This window comes from Mus musculus, chromosome 8, assembly GCF_000001635.26.
Source record: "Mus musculus strain C57BL/6J chromosome 8, GRCm38.p6 C57BL/6J".
NCBI lineage: Eukaryota > Metazoa > Chordata > Mammalia > Rodentia > Muridae > Mus > Mus musculus.
The window spans coordinates 120,634,998-120,653,120 of NC_000074.6; the positions used below are offsets into that span (position 1 = coordinate 120,634,998).

Here is an 18,123-nt window from a genome sequence, read left to right on the forward strand (position 1 = left end):
CCATACACCCACACCCTTTCAATACCCAGGTGTGGCTTCCAGCCCTGTCTCTTTTTCTTTTCTTTTCTTTTCTTTTTTTGGTTTTTCGAGACAGAGTTTCTCTGTATAGCCCTGGCTGTCCTGGAACTCACTTTGAAGACCAGGCTGGCTTCGAACTCAGAAATCTGCCTGCCTCTGCCTCCCGAGTGCTGGCCAGCCCTGTATCTTAATGGTTCTCTCATGGGACCCTCCTCAATGCCCCACGCACCTGCCTAGATCAATTCTTTGTCGCAAGTCTGTAGCGTGTGGCCACTCTACCAGCCTCAGGTCTCCGTACCCCCGGGCTGTGTATGTTTCTAATGACTATAAGGGGAAACTGAGTCCAGGGCAGGAAAGTGGAATTCCTGCGGTGGATACACAGGTACGATCCTACTATGAACCATCACTAAAGAAAAATGCAGTGACATTTCAGACCCTGGCTTTGTTAAGGCCACAGGGATAGGAGATGGATCAAATATTCTTCAGAATTCCAGCAGAAGTGGGTAGGATAGCCCATGTCCCACCTTCCCCAGGCAACATGGGGCCTGCCCTGGCTTGAGCCCCCAGGTCCTCGTGTGAAGTGGGCATTCCTGGGCCAGCACTTTGTGCCTGCCTGCCATGTCTGTCTCCAGGCATGAACCAGGATGGGCGGAAGTGTTTAGGAGCTGGAGCAGGGCGTTTGCTGTGGTCTCCAGCTTCACAACACAGCATGTTACATCACCTCCCCCAGCCGTGCCCCTTCTCTGGAACACAGAACAGATGCTTCCCATACATGTGTACACATATTTGATTAAAATTTTCCTCCCCTTAATTCCTAGTTTTCCTTAGGGGTTCCCTGGAACCTTCCAAAGGCTGATGACATGGCCTTTTTTTTTTTTTTTTAAAGATTTTATTTATTATATGTAGGTACATTGCAGCTGTCTTTAAGACACCAGAAGAGGGTGTCATATCTCACTCATGGTTGTGAGCCACCATGTGGTTGCTGGGATTTGAACCCAGGACCTCTGGAAGAGCAGTCAGTGTGGCTCAGCACTCAGCTGAGCCATCTCACCAGCCCTACATGGCCTTTTAACTGATCATTTCCTCCCATGAATCCCAACAGACTACTTCCTGAGCTGCCAATGGCCCTATGTCCAGATTCTGCCCTCTGGAGCAAAGGGGCAAGGTTGTCTCCTCTCATGGTGATTAAGGAGGTATGGGAGCCCTAGGAGATAGCAGCCAGAGTCTTTGAATTCCTCTTCTGGATGGCGAAGGACCTGGGCTAGCCAAATGCCGGTGCTGGTGGATGTCAGCCTGCCCCAGAAGTTGGGTTTGTTCTTTGTCACTAGTACTGATCTAATGCCAACACGGCAAGGGGCCTCAATGTCCCCATGTGCCTGTGACACCCCTCCGGGGTAGACAGTTATTCTCACGTATGGCTATTGTGGGAACCTTGGCTTAGAGGAGTCACAAGCACAGAACACGTTCAGCTTCTTGACTGACCATCTCCAGTTAGTCCTTGGCAAGAGAGCACCCATCATGGGTGTGGGTGTGGGTGTGTGTGTGGGGTGCATATGGGAGACGGGGCAATGCTCCTGTCACCTGTTGTTCTGAGGTGGGCGCTTCTCCATAGCCTCTGAGAACTTGGGGCTGAGCCTCTGAGCCATGGCTTCTATCTCCCTCCTTCTCCCCCAGTGAGGTCCTTCCCTGCTCCCCTGATGCTCTCCCGATGTTAGGAGCACAACACTACCTCTGCACTTACAATACCCTTACATGAGAGCCCCTGAATATTTGCCAGTTGCTCCCAGAGCAACAGCCTGCAGGAATCACTCAGGGAGCTCAGGACTGTGGCTGTGGGTGTGGCTCATTTGTAGGGTGCTTGCCGAACTTGCATGTACCCTTGGGTTCCATCACCAGAACCTGATAAACTGTGATCCCAGCTCTCTGGAGATGGAGGCAAGAGAGTCAGCCTGGGCTATATATCAAGTTCAAGGTCAGCCTGGGCTACAAGAAAAAGGTCTCAGAAAAAGAAAAAGTAAGTGACACAGATGTGGTAATGTCCTCAACCTCCTCCAGCCCGGAGCCTGACTCAGCTGAGCTAGAGAGGCCCAGTGATACCCGGTGACAGCTGGCCACAAGGGAGACCTGGAAATCTAGTGTCAAGAGCCCATCAGCTGCAGGCTGTGCCGAGGTGTGTGGCTGCTTTTATGGCGAGGTGGTATTGAAGCTTCTAGAAGCTTCTGCAAACGACTCTGGGTCCTAGAGGAGGAGGGTTCCCCTCACCCTGCTGTGGAAAACAGCTGCAGAGACATTGAAGATCAGGTGGCACCTGGGGAAGTCATCTCAGAATCACCTGGAGTTTTAGGGCAAGCTGGGCATCCTTGGTGCTGTCCTGAGTAGGTTGGTTATGAAGTCAGGTCCCCTTCCAGATGCATGGGCAGTGGGACAGTTGTTCCTACCCCACCCCCTTCACCTCTAAGGATTATTGTTCCTCTCAGCCTCAGGAGCAATTTCCTGTGTCTTGTTCTACATGACCCAAGTTCTTCCAGTGCCAGGTACGTCCACCCTTCTTGGCATTAGGCTCTGAGGACCAAGGAGAGCAAGAGCAGGAGGGCCTTGAGGCTGAGGTGAGGCTGTCATGGTAGATGGGGCAGAATAGAAAAAGGCTGAGAACGTTCTGGGTGTGTTCAACCCAGAAAGGATGAAGACTGAGAGTCTGGCCACGGCTGCCTCCCACAGGCCAGTCCTCTTCCTTCCTTCTGCCCCACTCTTTAGTCCTGGTTACCATGGAGCCCCATCCTGTACTCTGCCTGCTCCTCTGGTAGCCCAGAAACATGGAGGAGCTGGCTGCTCTGCTGCCTCTGGGCACTCAGCATGAGGGCCTGGCTGACTACACATCAGGAGCCTCCTGCAGGGGTGTAAGTTGGGAGGTGAGGAAGGCCTGCATGGAGGTGCAGTGGATGCCAGCACACCTTTAATCCCCACGCTTGGGAGCAAGAGACAGGTGGATCCCTGAGTTCAAGGTCAATAGAAACCTTTTTCTTGATCTCAATCACTATTGAGGTATGGCCCAGACTATGGTGGGTGGAGCCATCCCTAGACCTGTGGTCCTGGGCTCTATAAGAGAGCAGGCTGAACAAGCCATGGGGAGCAAGTCAGTAAGCAGCATCCCTCCATGGCCTCTGCATCAGCTCCTGCCTCCAAGTTCCTGCCTTGCCTGGGTTCCTGTCCTGACTTCCTTGAAAGATGAACTCTAATGTGGAAGTGTAAGTCAAATAAACTCTTCCTAGCACGCAGGAGGTAAAGGCCGGAGTTCAATCTTCAGCTATAAAGGAGTTCAAGGCTAGCCTGGGCTACATGAGGACCTGTCTTAAAAAACCAAAACAACAAAAAAACAACCAAACAAAAACCCAGTCAAACAATGACAACAAAACCAGGACCTCAACAAATAGAAAACCACAGAATTGATGACCAGGTCCTCAAATGAAACCTTTAGAAGATGCCATAAAGGACATGAAAAGGGGCATGGGAAATGGCACATCAGGCAGCTCGTAACCATCTGTGACTCAGCTCCAAGGGTCAGATGTCTCTGGCCTCCACAGGCACCTGCATTCACACATAGACATATTCATACACCTAGGTGGAATTTTAAATAATAAAACTGACCTTTTTTTTTTTTTTTTTTTTTTTTTTTAAGCAGAGGCAGGAAGATCTGTGAGAAGTTGGGGGAGGGGAAAAGCCTGATGACACACACTGTATGGAGAACCCCTTTTCAATTAAAGAAGAAAAGAAAATGAAAAGAAAAGCCACAGGCTGGTACTCAGTGCTGGCAGATCATCTATCTGATAAAGGGCATGTGCCATTATATATAAAGAGCTCTCAGAAATGAAAAACAAGGAGGATCTGGAGAGAAGGTTCAGTAGTCAAAAGCAAGTATTGCTCTTCTAGAGAACCTGAGTGTGATTCCCAGCACCACAGCAGGTGGCCTGTGACCATCTCCAGGGCACCTGACACCTCTGGCCTCTGTTTGCACCCACATTCATGTGGCACACAGACATGCAGACACAAAGACATATATATAGGATTTTTTTTTAAGGCAAATACCCAATGAAGGCTTAGGTTGTGGGATGGCTCAGTGGATAATGCACCCCCCTGAGCAGTCACAAGGACCAGATGACAGAGTGCCTTCAGCATACAGGAGACCTTTGGTTCTAACCCTTGTATCCCAAGCTCTACCCAGTGATAGCAACAACTAAGGAGGTGAAAGCTTTAGGTAACCCTATTCCAAGGAATAGATTCAGATGGCAGCAGACAGAGGAGACTCTCCACACAGTGAGGATGAAATCAGAGCCATCCTGTGGGATACAGTACTAACATACACAATTCAACCACTAAACAGGGATGGTGGGTATACCTGCCACCCCAGCACTCAGGAGCTGTAGCTGGGGTCACAAAGAACACTAATTTAAAGCCAGCTTGGGCTACGTGAGAAGTTCCTTTCTTTTTTTCTTTTTTAAATTTATTTATTATTATACATGAGTACACTGTAGCTGTCTTCAGACACACCAGAAGAGGGTGTTAGTTCTCATTACGGGTGGTAGTGAGACACCATGTGGTTGCTAGGATTTGAACTCGGGACCTTCAGAAGAGCAGTCAGTGCTCTTACCTGCTGAGCCATCTCACCAGCCTAAGAAGTTCCTTTCTTAAAAAAAAAAAAAAAAAAAAAAAAAAAGCCAGGAGTGGTGGTGCACGACTTTAATCCCAGCACTTGGGAGGCAGAGTCAGGTGGATTTCTGAGTTTGAGGCCAGCCTGGCCTTCAGAGTGAGTTCCAGGCCAGCCAGGGCTACACAGAGAAACCCTGTCTCGAAAAACCAATAAATAAACAAACATAAACAAACAAACAAATAAAACAAAGGCTGGGAAGATGGCTCAGTGGGTAGAGGCACTTACTGCCAAGCCCAATGACCCTGGGGTCAATCAGTTCAATTCCCGGTGAACACATGGTGGAAGAAGAGAACTGGCTTCCCCAAAGTTGTTCTCTGGCCTTCATGTGTGTGCTGTAGCATGCATGTGCTCACACACCACATGTACACAAACATGTGTATAGAAAAGGAAAAAGACATTTGGTAAGGAAGTGGGGATGGCTGAGGGGCATATGGTACAATCTCTTGGGAAACAGTTCTGCAGATTCTTCTAGAGTCAGAAGTTTGCATATCAGCAGCTCCTTCACGCTTCTAGGCTGTACCAAAGAGAATGCTCACGCTAACTCACACAGGTGCTTGGGTAACCTGCTCACACAGCTTGCTGTGGAGACAACCGCCACCATCCATCCAACCTTTGGAGTGCTATCTTTTTAAATTTTTTTATTTAAAAAAATTTTTTTTTCATTTTATGTATATGAATACATTGTTGCCAGTCTTCAGACACACCAGAAGAGGACATCAGATCTTGTCACAGATGGTTGTGAGCTACCATGTGGTTGCTAGGAATTGAACTCAGGACCTCTGGAAGAGCAGTCAGTGCTCTTAACCTCTGAGGCATCTTTCCAGCACTGGAGTGCTATCTCTTTTTTTGTTTTGTTTTGTTTTATTTTGTTTTTGAGATAGGGTTTCTCTGTGTAGCCCTGGCTGTCCTGGAACTCACTCTGTAAACCAGGCAGGCCTCAAACTCAGAAATCTGCCTTCCTCTGCCTCCAAAGTGCTGGAATTAAAGGCGTATGCCACCACTGCCTGGCTCCTGGAGTGCTATCTTAACTTGTTCTCTGTTGCTGCTGTTTCGAGAAATCAGGACCAAAAGTGTCTCGGGGAGGAAAGGGTTAATTTTGATTTACAGCTTAGAGTCCATCAGTCAGGGCAGGAACTGATGGGGAGACCATAGAGGAGTGCTGCTTGCTGGCTTGCTCACCATGATGAGCTCAGCTTGCTTCCTTATACCGTCCAGAACCACCAGCCTAGGAGTGGCACCACCCACAGTGGGTCCCGTCCCACATCATCACGAAAATGTCCCACAGGCCAATCTGATGGAGGCAATTCCTCACTTGAGGTTCCATCTTCCCAGGTGTGTCAAGTTGCTAGCCGAGATGAGCCACTAACCAAGTTGCTAACCAAGATGAGTAGTGTCTATCAGGCAGCCAGGGAGGGAGGACTGGGCTGCCAACACTCCCCTGCACACAGACCTCAAAACACTACAGCATGCCCATGATCCCTACTGGAGGAGAGGAAGCTGGGGGGAGGCAGACAGAGACAAGATCTCAAGTCCAAAGCTAGCCTGGGCTATGTTTCCAAAACCAGAACAGAATGACCCCCCCCCCCGTACCCCCCAACCCCATGGTGCTCAGGGAAAAAGCCAGACATAGAAGGCCACAGAGTGTGTGATCCCACTGACAGGAAGTGTCCAGAGCAGGCAAATCCGGAGACAGCAATCGGATTAGCGGTTGCCAGGGCTGCAGGCAGACTGAGGAAGGGCAGCGAGCAGGCTGGGAGAGCCATCAGTTTACGGAAATGACTGAACTGTGCACTGATAACGGGCTTTAAGGTATAAAAGTCACTCGTGTGTAATATAATGACCACACCAATGAGGGCTACCAGACCCTCCAGCAGAGCTGTACCATTGGTCAGGAGGTGGCAGAAGGGCACAGTGGTTATGAGGGAGGAAGAGGCTGAGAGGCAGAAGCTGCCCTGGAGGAGGATGCAGGGTAGGCATGGGGGACAGATAAAGGCAGGGATACCCAGGGCTCTTAGACCCAGCTCACCTCAGGGTCACATAGGAGTCAGGTCTCCTCCAATTCCCAGTCAAGAGCTCAAGCCTCCCTTCCCCTCCCCTCCCCTCCCCTCCCCTCCCCTCCCCTCCCCTCCCCTCCCCTCCCCTCCCCTCCCCTCTCTTTTCTCTCTCTCCCTCTCCTCTTTGTCTTTCTGACTCTTTCTGTCTCTGTCTCTTTGTCTCTCTGTCTCTGTCTCTGTCTCTCTCTCTCTCTCATTCATTCTTGGCTCATTCCTTCACTACAGACCCAGCTTCCCACGCCTCTGGAAGTTAAGGCTCTGGATGGTGTTGGCAGCTTGGAGAACAGTCAGGCAAGCCTTCCACCTCTGGGAGCCACTAGGCCAGCAAGACAGAGTCCTCACATGGCCAAGCCTAGCAAGATGGGACGGGGACGCCAAGCTGAGGTGTGGAAGGGGCAGGCAGCAGGGATTGGAGTTAAGGAGGAGGGCAGGAAAGATGAGAACCTCAAGGTTAGCTTGCCAGGAGGCCAGGCTGGCAGCCCAGGGCCAGAGAGCATAGGCAACGGGAGCCATGGTCGGCGGTGGCTGTACTCTGCATAGACACTGCAGGGCTCGCTGAGTGGTGCGGGTAGAGAATCACTGCAGAGCAGGTTCACTTGCTGCCCGGACGTACAAGTGAGATGAATACAGGAAGAGAAATAGGTCTGGAAATGCAGTGGGGTGTGTGCCGACTTAGAGGTGAGCTCTTAGGGGGCATAAGATATCCCACTAGGGGGAGCTGGAGAGATGGCTCAGTGGTTAAGAGCACTGACTGCTCTTCTAGAGGTCCTGAGTTCAAATCCCAGCAACCACATGGTGGCTCACAACCATCTGTAATGAGATCTGATGCCCTCTTCTGGTGCATCTGAAGACAGCTACAGTGTAATTAGATATAATGATAAATAAATCTTCAAAAAAAAAAAAAAAAGATAGAGCTAGCCACACATGCCTGCATTCCCAGCACCCAGGGGAGGGGGGATGACAACGATAGCAGGACCAGGAGTTCAAGGTCATACTTAACTACATAGTGAACTTGAGGCCAGCCTGGGCTACCTGAGATACTTTCTAGAAAAATTCCAAGGTCATCCTGAGCTACATAGTGAATTTGAGGCCAGCCTGAGCTACCTGAGATCTTGTCTAGAAAAAGTTCTCAAGGTCATCCTCACCTACATAGTGAATTTGAGCTAGCCTGGGCTACCTGAGATCCTGTCTAGGAAAAGTTCCCATGGGCACAGAGTCCTGACCTTGGCACGTGCCAGGCAAGGGCTTTGCACTCAGACACATGCCCATCTCTTTGCTTTGTTCTTGGCTAGTTTTGAGCACATGCATCTCTTTTTGTATTTTTTTTTTCTAATCTCTTTGTACTGGAGTGAAATTCATATCAAATAAAATCAAGGGGCTGTTGAGGTAGCTCTGGAGGTAAGGGTGTCTGCCACTCCTCCAGACAACATGAGTTTAAACCCTGGCACCTACAGATAGATGGAAAAAAACCTGTGTTCCACATGTCGTCTGATCCTCCCATGCACAGTGTGGTTCGCGTGCATGCAGTGCACACACAGACACACAATAAGTAAATGTAAAATTAAATCAACAGTTTTAAGAGGGGAAAAAAGATCCCAGAGCAGAAGGAACAAACCAATGTGTCTTATAGTGACAAGAAAGAGTGGCAAAGCTCTCCCTGTCCTGCTGTGGAAGGTCCCTCGTGACTGTCCTTCAGTCACCACAAGGGAGGAGGGTGTGAGCCTCTGCTCCACCTCTGTGCGGGTGTGAAGCTGTTCTGGAAGCTTCCCCAAGGAGCAGCACTTACTGGCTTCCACCTGCTCCTCCTTCCATGTCCTAAGACTGAGGGTGTGCTATTAGCCCCGAGATCAGCTAGAAGCATGAGAAACCATGGTTGACACCACATCCAATCTCCCTGACATCAGGACATCCAAAAGCAAAGGAAGGCAATGCCACCCAAGGCCACACTGGACTAATCCCAGAAACCACTTACACTGACTTCAAATCAGCGCGAAAGGACGCCCCATAATAAATGGCATTGAATGTTGGGTGTGGGTAGGCTCTGTGGGGGGACTTTCCAAAGCAAGGAGTTTAGGGGTGAGGCCAGGGTGGGGACTATGGAGAAAGTGACTCTCTCAGAGGCTCACGTGTGGCTATGCGTGGTGACGGGATCCGCCTGTAAGGTGTGGTGGGATCAAGCTGGCTCCTGACGTCAGTCGTTCGCTTCCTTCAGCCCACGGGATCCTCTGGGAGTTAAGAAACTCACATTGCTCAAGTCAGAATTGGGGAAATCTTGAGCTGTTGTGACAAGGACGGGAGTTCTGCCACCTGAGAGGGAGTGGCCTCTGCAGGACTGTCTTCTTGCTCATATGCCAAGGTGTCCTTGAAGGACAGCAGCAATGTCATCTTTTACCTGGCCACACCTCCATAGAGAACCAGGTACAAGAAAGCCTTGACGGTCCCCAAGTCCAGGCCAGAGCTTGTATCCAGCCTGGCACATCTGGGAAGATCTCAGGAGACTGTGGACCTGTGAACTCAGGGTACCAAGCTATGAATGCTACCAGGTTCCATCATCTCAGGAGTTTGAGACAGGAGGATGGTAAGTTCAAGGCCTGCCTGGGCTACAGCGTGAGTTCAGGACTGGAGTGAGTTCGACGTAGCCAGATTCTATCTCAAATTTAAAAAGTGAAAGACACCAGGGGCTGCAGCTCAGTGGTAGGGAGAGCACTTGCTATGAAAGTCCCAGTTATGAAAAAAGCAAACAGACCAGGAGACATTTCTCTGTGAAGACGTCTGTCCCTCCTTAGGCCAGGCACGATGGGGGTGGAGTGGGGTGTGTGTGTGGGGGTCGGTGCCCCCCAGACCTGAGCTGTACAAAGTGCATTGTTCCAGACTCTGGTCAGGAGCTTAGGCAACTTCATGTATTCCCAACTCAGCGTGTGTGTGGAGGGCATCCCTTCCCAGGCAAACTGGGTGCCAGCCCAGACCTTGGTGAAGTGCTGGCCCGGCTGCTTCAAAGCAGACACGATGATGTACAGACATTGCTTGCCCTGGCCTGGGAACCATGCCCAGGGACAACCACAGTGCTGGCATTTTTCTCCCTGAGAACTCAGGGTGATGGCTGCACCCCTTCACAGCAGCTCTGCCCTCCATCCAGGCTCTGGGCCAACACACCGGGGATTGTGCCAGGGGTGTGAGAGTTGGTGCCAGGGGGGTGAGAGTGTCACACGCAACGGGCAAGCGTGGGGGGCAGGGAGCTATTCCCAGGACAGGAGGCTCTGGTGACTTAGGCAGGGCAGGGGCTCAGCACCCCCTCCCACAGGGCTACTGCACTTGAGGCTTCCTGGAGTGTGAGGAGAAGAGAGGAGAGGGTGCCATCCTTCATTACACTAGTCTAGAGGTCTGAGAGCCAAGAGGGAGCTGCCAGGTCTTGGTCACTCAGCACTTCAGTTCAGATGGCTGGCACTTGGTCATCTGGCTGTCTACCTGTCTGTCCATCCACTGTCTATACTTTCCTTGGGTCCCTGTTTCGAATGTGACTGCATCAGATTGGTTAGGCAAGGGAGTAACAGAGTTCCAGGCACTATTTTAAGATTTACTAGAAGATGCATTTAAAAGGTAAAAAGAGGCCTGGGACCTGCTGGTGGTGCCTGCCTTTAATCCTGGCACTTGGGAGGCAGAGGCAGGCAGATCTCGGTGAGTTGGGGGCCAGCCTGGTCTATAGAGCAAACTCCAAGACAGCCAGGGCTACACAGAGAAACTCTGTCTGAAAATAGAAAAAAGAAAAAGAAAGAAAGAAAGAAAAGAAAGAAAAAGGAGAAAAAAGAAGAAAAAAGGTCACCCCCCCCCACCCAAAAAACAAAAAAACAAAAACAAAAGTAAAAAAGATGGGTATGGTAGCACAGGCCTGTAATTCTCATATTCAAGAAGTGGAGGCAGGAGGATCAAGAACTCAAGGCCAAAAGGAAGTGGAGGCAGGAGGATCAAGAACTCAAGGCCGACCTGGGTCACAAGAGACCCTGTCTCAACAAAAGGAAACAAACCTAAGTAGCAAGTGCCATTCACTGGCCCACCATCTTTCTTTAGCCAGGTTTGTCTGCCCATCCTCATTAAGTACATCATAACTAGAAACATTGTTTCCAGACAACTCTTCCCTCAGTCTCAAAGCTGGTGTCTGCTGCCAGTTACAGTCACGGTGTCCTAGTGACAGTTACTGCTTGCAGCTGGCCATGTAAAGCCAGGCTTGGTAAGTACCACAGGGACCAAGAACCAGTTGGGCCCGTGGACTTCTCCTATCTGAGCCGATTTGGCCCCTACTTTGTCACTTGGTGACTGGGCACAGCTCTTGGCCATGCAGTGCTTTGTGGGATAACCCTGAGCAATTTTCACACTGTAGTCACCAACTAAACTGACAGAGCGAGAGGGACAGAGTGGCCGGGCAAGCAGAGGCGTCACAGCCCAAGCAGGGGACAAGGGGACAGGGTTGTTGTTTGCTGGTATCTGGGAAGCACTTCCCTGGGGATGCAGTCACTTTGTACACACACACACACACACACACACACACACACACACACACACACACACACACACACACACTCTCAATCAATCAATCAATCAGTTGATCAACCAATCGCTCAATCGTCTCAGAAGACCCAAATCCAGGGAGTGCTAGGCTGATATTCAGGTGTTCTCTGTGATTTCCTGTGCTTGGAAAGACATTTCTTTGGTTGGTTTTGGGGACATAACAAAAACTCTTGTTTGGGGCACCGTCCTGCATAGCCCAGACTGACCTGGTCCTGCTTAGCCCTGGCTGACCTTATATTTGAGGCAATTCTCCTGCCTCAACCTCCCATGTGCTAGGAGTGGAGGTGTGTCCCACCACACCTCATCCTGGAGAATGAGCCCAGGGCATCCTGAATGGTGAACAAACACTCTACCAAGGGATCTACGTACCTAGCTCTCTGTTCTGTTTTGTGTTTGCAAACGGGTCTCACTCTTTGTAGAGTGGCTGGTCTGGAACTCAGCACACAGCCCAGGCTGATGGCCGTCCTCCTGCATCAGGCTCTTGAATGCTGAGATGACAGGTGTAAGCCACCATGCCCAGCTTGCTCACCCCTGAGCACCTGGCACTAGTGGCCTCTTGGGAGTCAGAGGTGGCTGCTCTGGCTACTTACAGGTCCTGCTGGGCCTGTCCTCTATGTGGATAAGCCTACGTGGGAACCCAGAAAGCCACTCCAGAACGACAGGAGACACCAGCACTGAGAGCTCTCAGCTCTCTGCACAAGCTGTCCTGGAAGAGACTGAGCCCTGTGACATGAGCCCTGGCTGTCTCTGCTGGGGAAGAACTCAGAAAGCCTCTAACTAAGTTCAACTCCAGGAGTGAACGGACAGTGCAACAAATGACCCCACACCCCCAACACACAGGGCACTGCCAACCAGCAGAGAGAAGAAATGCGCTCCTTCCTCACTGTCAGGGTCACACCAGCTCCAGCCAGGAGAGAAGCAGGCAGAGATCACAGCAGAAAAATCGGGACTGCAGCACTGGTCAGCCCCTCTTTCACCAGTATGGGTGGATGTGTAGTTTTTAACTTAAAATAACCCAACAAGGGAAGGTAGAGACGGCTTAGCAGATATAGGTGCTGGCAGCCATTAAGCCTGATGACACAAGTTTGATCCCCAGGTCCTGCAGGAGGGAAGACCCCCTGAGGCTGAAGGTGGGCGCCCACATACCTTCTTGGACTCCCCGCCCCCCTCCGCCCCTCCTACCTGTTGATGCAGGAGCTTAGTGTCCGTCTTTAGTCTCAGGGAATTCGTTCAGGCTGGGGACAGCAGTTTGCTCTTCTGTGGTGGCCATCTGCCCTTGGGCTGCTCCCCGTCCCTCCTGGCCCATGTGGACTAAATGCCTGGCCTTTGCAGAGAAGGGAAATTATCCCTAAGCCCAGGCCTTGTGTGTCCCCTGTGGCATTCGAAGCTTTAATCCCCTTGCTTCGGATTCCCATGTCTGGCCCTGGGGCTAGAGGGGTGAGCCAATGGGAGCCCAAGCAGAACAAAGGGGCAAAGTGGGGGGGGGGGAGGAAGAAGGATGGGAACGAGGAGGTAACCAGGTGTCTATCCCAGAAGAGGCAGGTGTGGGCATCTATCTCGAATGAACCCAGGGCCCTTAGTAGACAACAATGGAGGTTTTAGGTGTATGTACAGCCTGAGGGGACAAAGTGTTGAGCCTGGAGTGGTGGGTGACAGAGCTCCAGGCTAAGCATGCATCTGTCCCTGAGCCACACCCAGATCTGCTGGCCCGTGTGTCTGATCAGGTTGGTTAGTGACAGGCTGCCTAACTTCAGAACGTTTCTGAGCCAGCATCTGCCGTGTGTCTTGGCTCCACATGGTATTGCCCTCCCCAAGGCCTGTGATGACAGAGGACTCGCGAGTGGCAGGATTCACACTGGGGAGAGAGCACAGACTCTTCGCTGCATGTGGCCAGCTGTGACTGGCCCCAGTGATGGGCTGTGAGGCCATGGGACTGCCCTGGGAAAGGGAGGCTGGGTGCCGTAGGTATCCTAGTGAGACGGGGTCACTCTTAGCGAGGGCGTAGCTAGAACATTCCATGCTCTCCCTGATCTTGGAACCAGGATGCCAGCCACAGAGGCTGTCCCCAAGACTGTCCCCAGAAGGCACCTGGGCCTTGGCCTTTGACATTGAAAGCAGCAATGGTAGAAGCATCTCCTCCTACCTCCTAGGAGATGGCCTGGAGGCAAAGGTGGCCAAGCCTACTTGCAGTGCATGAGGACAGGTGAAGGCTGAGGGAGTGAGCCAGGGCCAGGGAACACCAGGCTGTTCTCTTACACCTGGGTTGAGAAAGGCCCCATTGGCTAAGGGTAGAGCCTCAGGCCTTGGGCAGGGCAGACCAGAATGCCCTCTTGGTCCCAACTCTACTGCCCCTAATCTCAAGAGCCCCAGCTGGGGGACCACACACACCTCCAGTGGCCATGGCTAGGTCAGATGTGGTCATGGCTTGTCCTGGGCACAAGTTTCTGGGTCTCACAAGACAATACTGGATGGGCTATACAGTCCTAGGATGTGACTGACCACTGACAAACAAGCTGGACCTCTTTCTACCACAGGCATTCAAACACTGCCTTTACAAATCCGCCCCCCCCCATTCTCTTTCCTCTCTCCTCTCCCTCTCCCCATCTGTCTGTCTGTCTATCTATCTATCTGTCTGTCTGTCTGTCTGTCTGTCTGTCTGTCTATCTATCTATCTATCTATCTACCTACCTACCTACTTACTTACCTATTTTTTTTCCTATCTATCTACCTACCTACCTACTTACTTATCTATATATATATATATTTTTTTTTTTTCTGAGACAGGGTTTCTCTATGTAGCCCTGGCTGTCCTGGAACTCACTGTGTAGACCAGGCTGGCCTTGAACTCAGAGATCTGCCTGTCTCTGCCTCCTGAGCCCTGGGATCAGGGGCATATGACACCACCACCTGGCCCAAACCATTTTGTTGAACTGATTTTTTTCCCCTTGAATTGATAGTCTCATCTTGTCTTCTGGGCTGGCCTGAACTCACTATATAGTTGAGTCTGGCCTTAGACTCATGGGAATCCTCCTGCCTCAGCCTCCTGAGATCTGGGATGACAGATTGGAGCCATCACACACATTGTAAACTACATTTTTTTTTTAAAGACACAAACAAACCATAGAGCTGTCAGAAATGGAAAGAGCAAGAGATGAGCCAGTACCCTACCTTGGTATGCCAGCTAGGGTCCCTGGGTCAGGGACAGGTTAGGCTTACAAGGACTGTCCAACTTACTGAATCGTGGCCTCTCTGGGATGCTAGGATTTCTGCGTTTTGACCTTGGTTTCTCCTCTCAGTCGTCTGTGGGGAGGGTACCCAGCTCAGTGGGTGGAGATGGAAGGCTCTGGCTGGAGAGTCCAGTGTGCCTCAGAGAGGGTGAGGGAGCCTGTCAGATACACTGGCTAACAGTTGGATGACCTGCTCAGTTCTCAGCCTCTAAGAGGCAGCACCAATCTTGGCTGAACTGTCTGGGGATGTAATGGTCGCTGCAGCTGCAGACCATTGGGGAGCAGAAAATAGTACATAAGCCAGATTCACGTTCAGTGAGGGACTCTTCCTCTCCCACCCAAACCACTCCCAGGAGAGACAAGGTACTAGGGTTGTGATGGATAGACAGTCTTCTCTCTAGGCTCTTGTTAGAGGTAAGGACTTAAAGAAGGCTGAGCAAGGATCTTGGACAGGAAGCTGAGCAAGAGGCTGGCAGAGATGCTGGGCAGGAGGCTGGACAGGGATGCTGGGCAGGCAAGCTGCAGGAGGTTGGGAAGGAAAGGGGCAGGGATAGTGTGTGTGGCTGTTAGAGAGGATGAAGGGGCTGGAGAGATGGCTCAGTGGTTAAGAGCACTGGCTGCTCTTCCAGTGGTCCTGAGTTCAAGTCCCAGCAACCACATGATGGCTTACAACCATTTGTGATGGGATCTGATGCCCTCTTCTGGTGTGCCTGAAGACAGTGTATTCGTAATAAATAAATAAATAAATAAATAAATAAATAAATAAATAAAATAGAGGATGCTGAAGACAAGATTGCTTAGGGTGTTTGGTGGTGGGGTACCAGGCAAGATGCTGAGCAGAACAGGAAGGGTGTGAAGGTCCTGGAGGAGAGGGTGGAGCGAGCGCCTGTCCCCCAGGTTCCATAGCCCAGTGATGGGGACAGTCTGTATGTGATCAGGTTATTTCTCCCATGGTTCCCTTCCTAGGTGTTTTCTTGGTGGAGCTTGTGTGACCGGAACCCACACTTGCTAGATGTGGAGTAGTGGGGCTCCTGGGTACTCTGGATTCCACATATAACATGAGACATGTCAGCTGAGACCCTGGCTCCAAGCCCAGTTGTCACTAGCTCTGTCCACCCTCCAGTCGTGGCTCCAGGGGAAGGAGAGCAGGTGGTAGCTCAAGGCAGGAAGGGCTTCTGGCTTCTTCTTAACGATCCCTGTCACAGCTCTGAAGGAGTGGACATTGCCTGCTGCCTGGGGTGGGCAGGTGGGAACCCCATCTAGACACCTCTCTGCTGGAGCTACCTTATGCTCTGAGCCTCCAGGGTACCTCTCACCATTACCTCTAGCCTGCTATCTACACAGTCCTTCCTGTGTGGCTGAAGCAGGGTCCTCTGCTCTCCCTTGTGGTGAGAAAGTTGAGTATAGAAGTGGTGAGCTCGCTCATCGAGAGACTTGCCTGGTATGTGTTAGATCAGATGCTGCAAACGGGAAGTCTGAGAAACCAGCTAGAAACATTGAGGCAGTTCAGGGACAAGGCAGCCATTGGCAGGGCCCCTGGGCGATGTCCATAGGGATGCTGGGATGGGGCCCGAGGTTCTCAGGACGCAGCTTTGCTGAGATGCTCTTCGCAGCCTGAACTTCTGAGTTCTGCCTTTCCCCTCACTCATCAGGTTCCCTAAAATGCACAGAACCCCCTCTCCATTCAGCTCATGATGCTGGAATGAGGTGACTGTCACCTTCCTGATACAAGTGACCAGAGCATCTCAAGGCACAGGACCCCCTAGCCTGCTGCTTTGACAACGACTACGGAGCAGGTACTTGTGAGCAGAGCTTGGCACCCAGGGCAGCTGCTCTCCAGTCTCTAAGCCCTTCAGGGGATGGCACCGACCCCAAGTACAGGAGACACTGCAGGATCCAGGTCTGAGCTCTGGGAGAGACAAGGTGTGGGCAGGTGCTAGATGCTCATGGCAAATGTGGGGCTGACTCTAGGGGCCTTCAGGAGCCCCCAGGGGCTGTAGGAGCGGCACTGGAGAACCTGGTGCTGAGAACACACACCCAGAACCCTACACCCTGACATGGACTAGCTCTGGGGTTATGAGTGTGGGTGCATCAGATGTACCCCTCAGGTCTGATGTGGCCAGGTACTAGGACATCAACTCCTGTTACCTCTTGTTTTTAACTGTTCCTGCTTGGGGACACCAATGACACATTATTTGTGTACCTGCCAGCTGTTGGGTGACTTTTGGAAAATGCCTGCTTAATTAGAACCCTCCAACTCAGTAATATTTATATGTATAGATGAGATGAGCACACTAGGTGAATTTTTTTTAATTTTTAAATTTTTTTTTTTGTTTTTCGAGACAGGGTTTCTCTGTGTAGCCCTGGCTGTCCTGGAACTCACTCTGTAGACCAGGCTGGCCTCGAACTCAGAAATCTGCCTGCCTCTGCCTCCCAAGTGCTGGGATTAAAAGTGTGTGCCACCATTGCCCGGCTCTGTATTTATCGAGACAGGTTTTCTCTACATAGCTCTGATTGTCCTGGAACTCACAGAAATCCACTTGCCTCTGCCTCCAGAGTCCTGGGATTAGGCTAAGCATGCCACCGTACTGGCTTTTTTTTTTTTTTTTTTAATATGTGTGCATGTGTGTATGTGAACTCATACCCTTCAGAGGCCAGAAAATGGTGTTAGATCTCTGGAGCTGGAGTTACATTGTGAGCTACCTGATGTGTTTTATAAAAAGATAAGGAGAGAAGGAGTATGTTTGGTGGAATTGTAGTTAAGTGTGGGGGGAAGGGCGTGCCTCCGCGGTCCCGTGCTGAGGTATCCCTTCCCCCTGAGGGACCAGCTGCACGATGGTATAGTATAGAATAGAGTTTATTCGGGGCATGGGGAGGGGTGATGAGAGGGTAGTAGAGACAGTGAAAGGGAGAGAGACAGACAGAGACAGAGAGCGAGCAGAGGAGTTTGACCATGAGCAGGTGGAGAGAGATGGGGGAGGGAAATCAGGAGAGAGGGGAAGGGAAGATGGGACCGAGCAGGAGCAAGAAGGCAAGTGAGCAAGAGAGCAGGGAGGGGGCAAGCAGCCCCTTTTATAGTGAGTCAGGCACACCTGGCTGTTGCTAGGTAACTGTGGGGCAGAGCTTAGACAAACTGCTAACACATAAAACCATTATGAGTGCTGGGAAGCTAGCTCAGGTCCTATTCTTAACTGCTTGCCCAACTCTCCAGCCCTCTACCTTATTTTTTGAGCCAGGGTCTCTTCCCTGATTCAGAGCTCTGATTCAGCTAGGCTGGCCAGCGAATTCTAGGAACACACCGGTGCTGATATTTGTGCCTGCTTGTGGCTCTGTCTGGCTTTCTGTGGGTCCTGGGATCTGAGCTCTGATCCTCATGGCTCCACTGCAGGTTACTCTCTAGGCCATCTCCCTGCCTTGCTTCCTGAATGTCAACCTAATTGTCCTTTTTATGAACAATTTTTTAATGTAGTACAATCGATCATTTCCGTATGCACCCTGTTTAAAAATCTATGCCACCTATGAGGTCACAATCCCTGGAGTGTTTACCCAGAAGTGG

The 18,123-nt window shown here is 51.1% G+C and overlaps 1 protein-coding gene across 1 annotated transcript in view; it reads right to left on the bottom strand.

Moving 5' to 3' along the window:
- The window catches only part of Gm27021 (predicted gene, 27021), a 59,543-nt gene that overhangs the window by 26,398 nt on the left and 15,022 nt on the right, over positions 1–18,123 (bottom strand).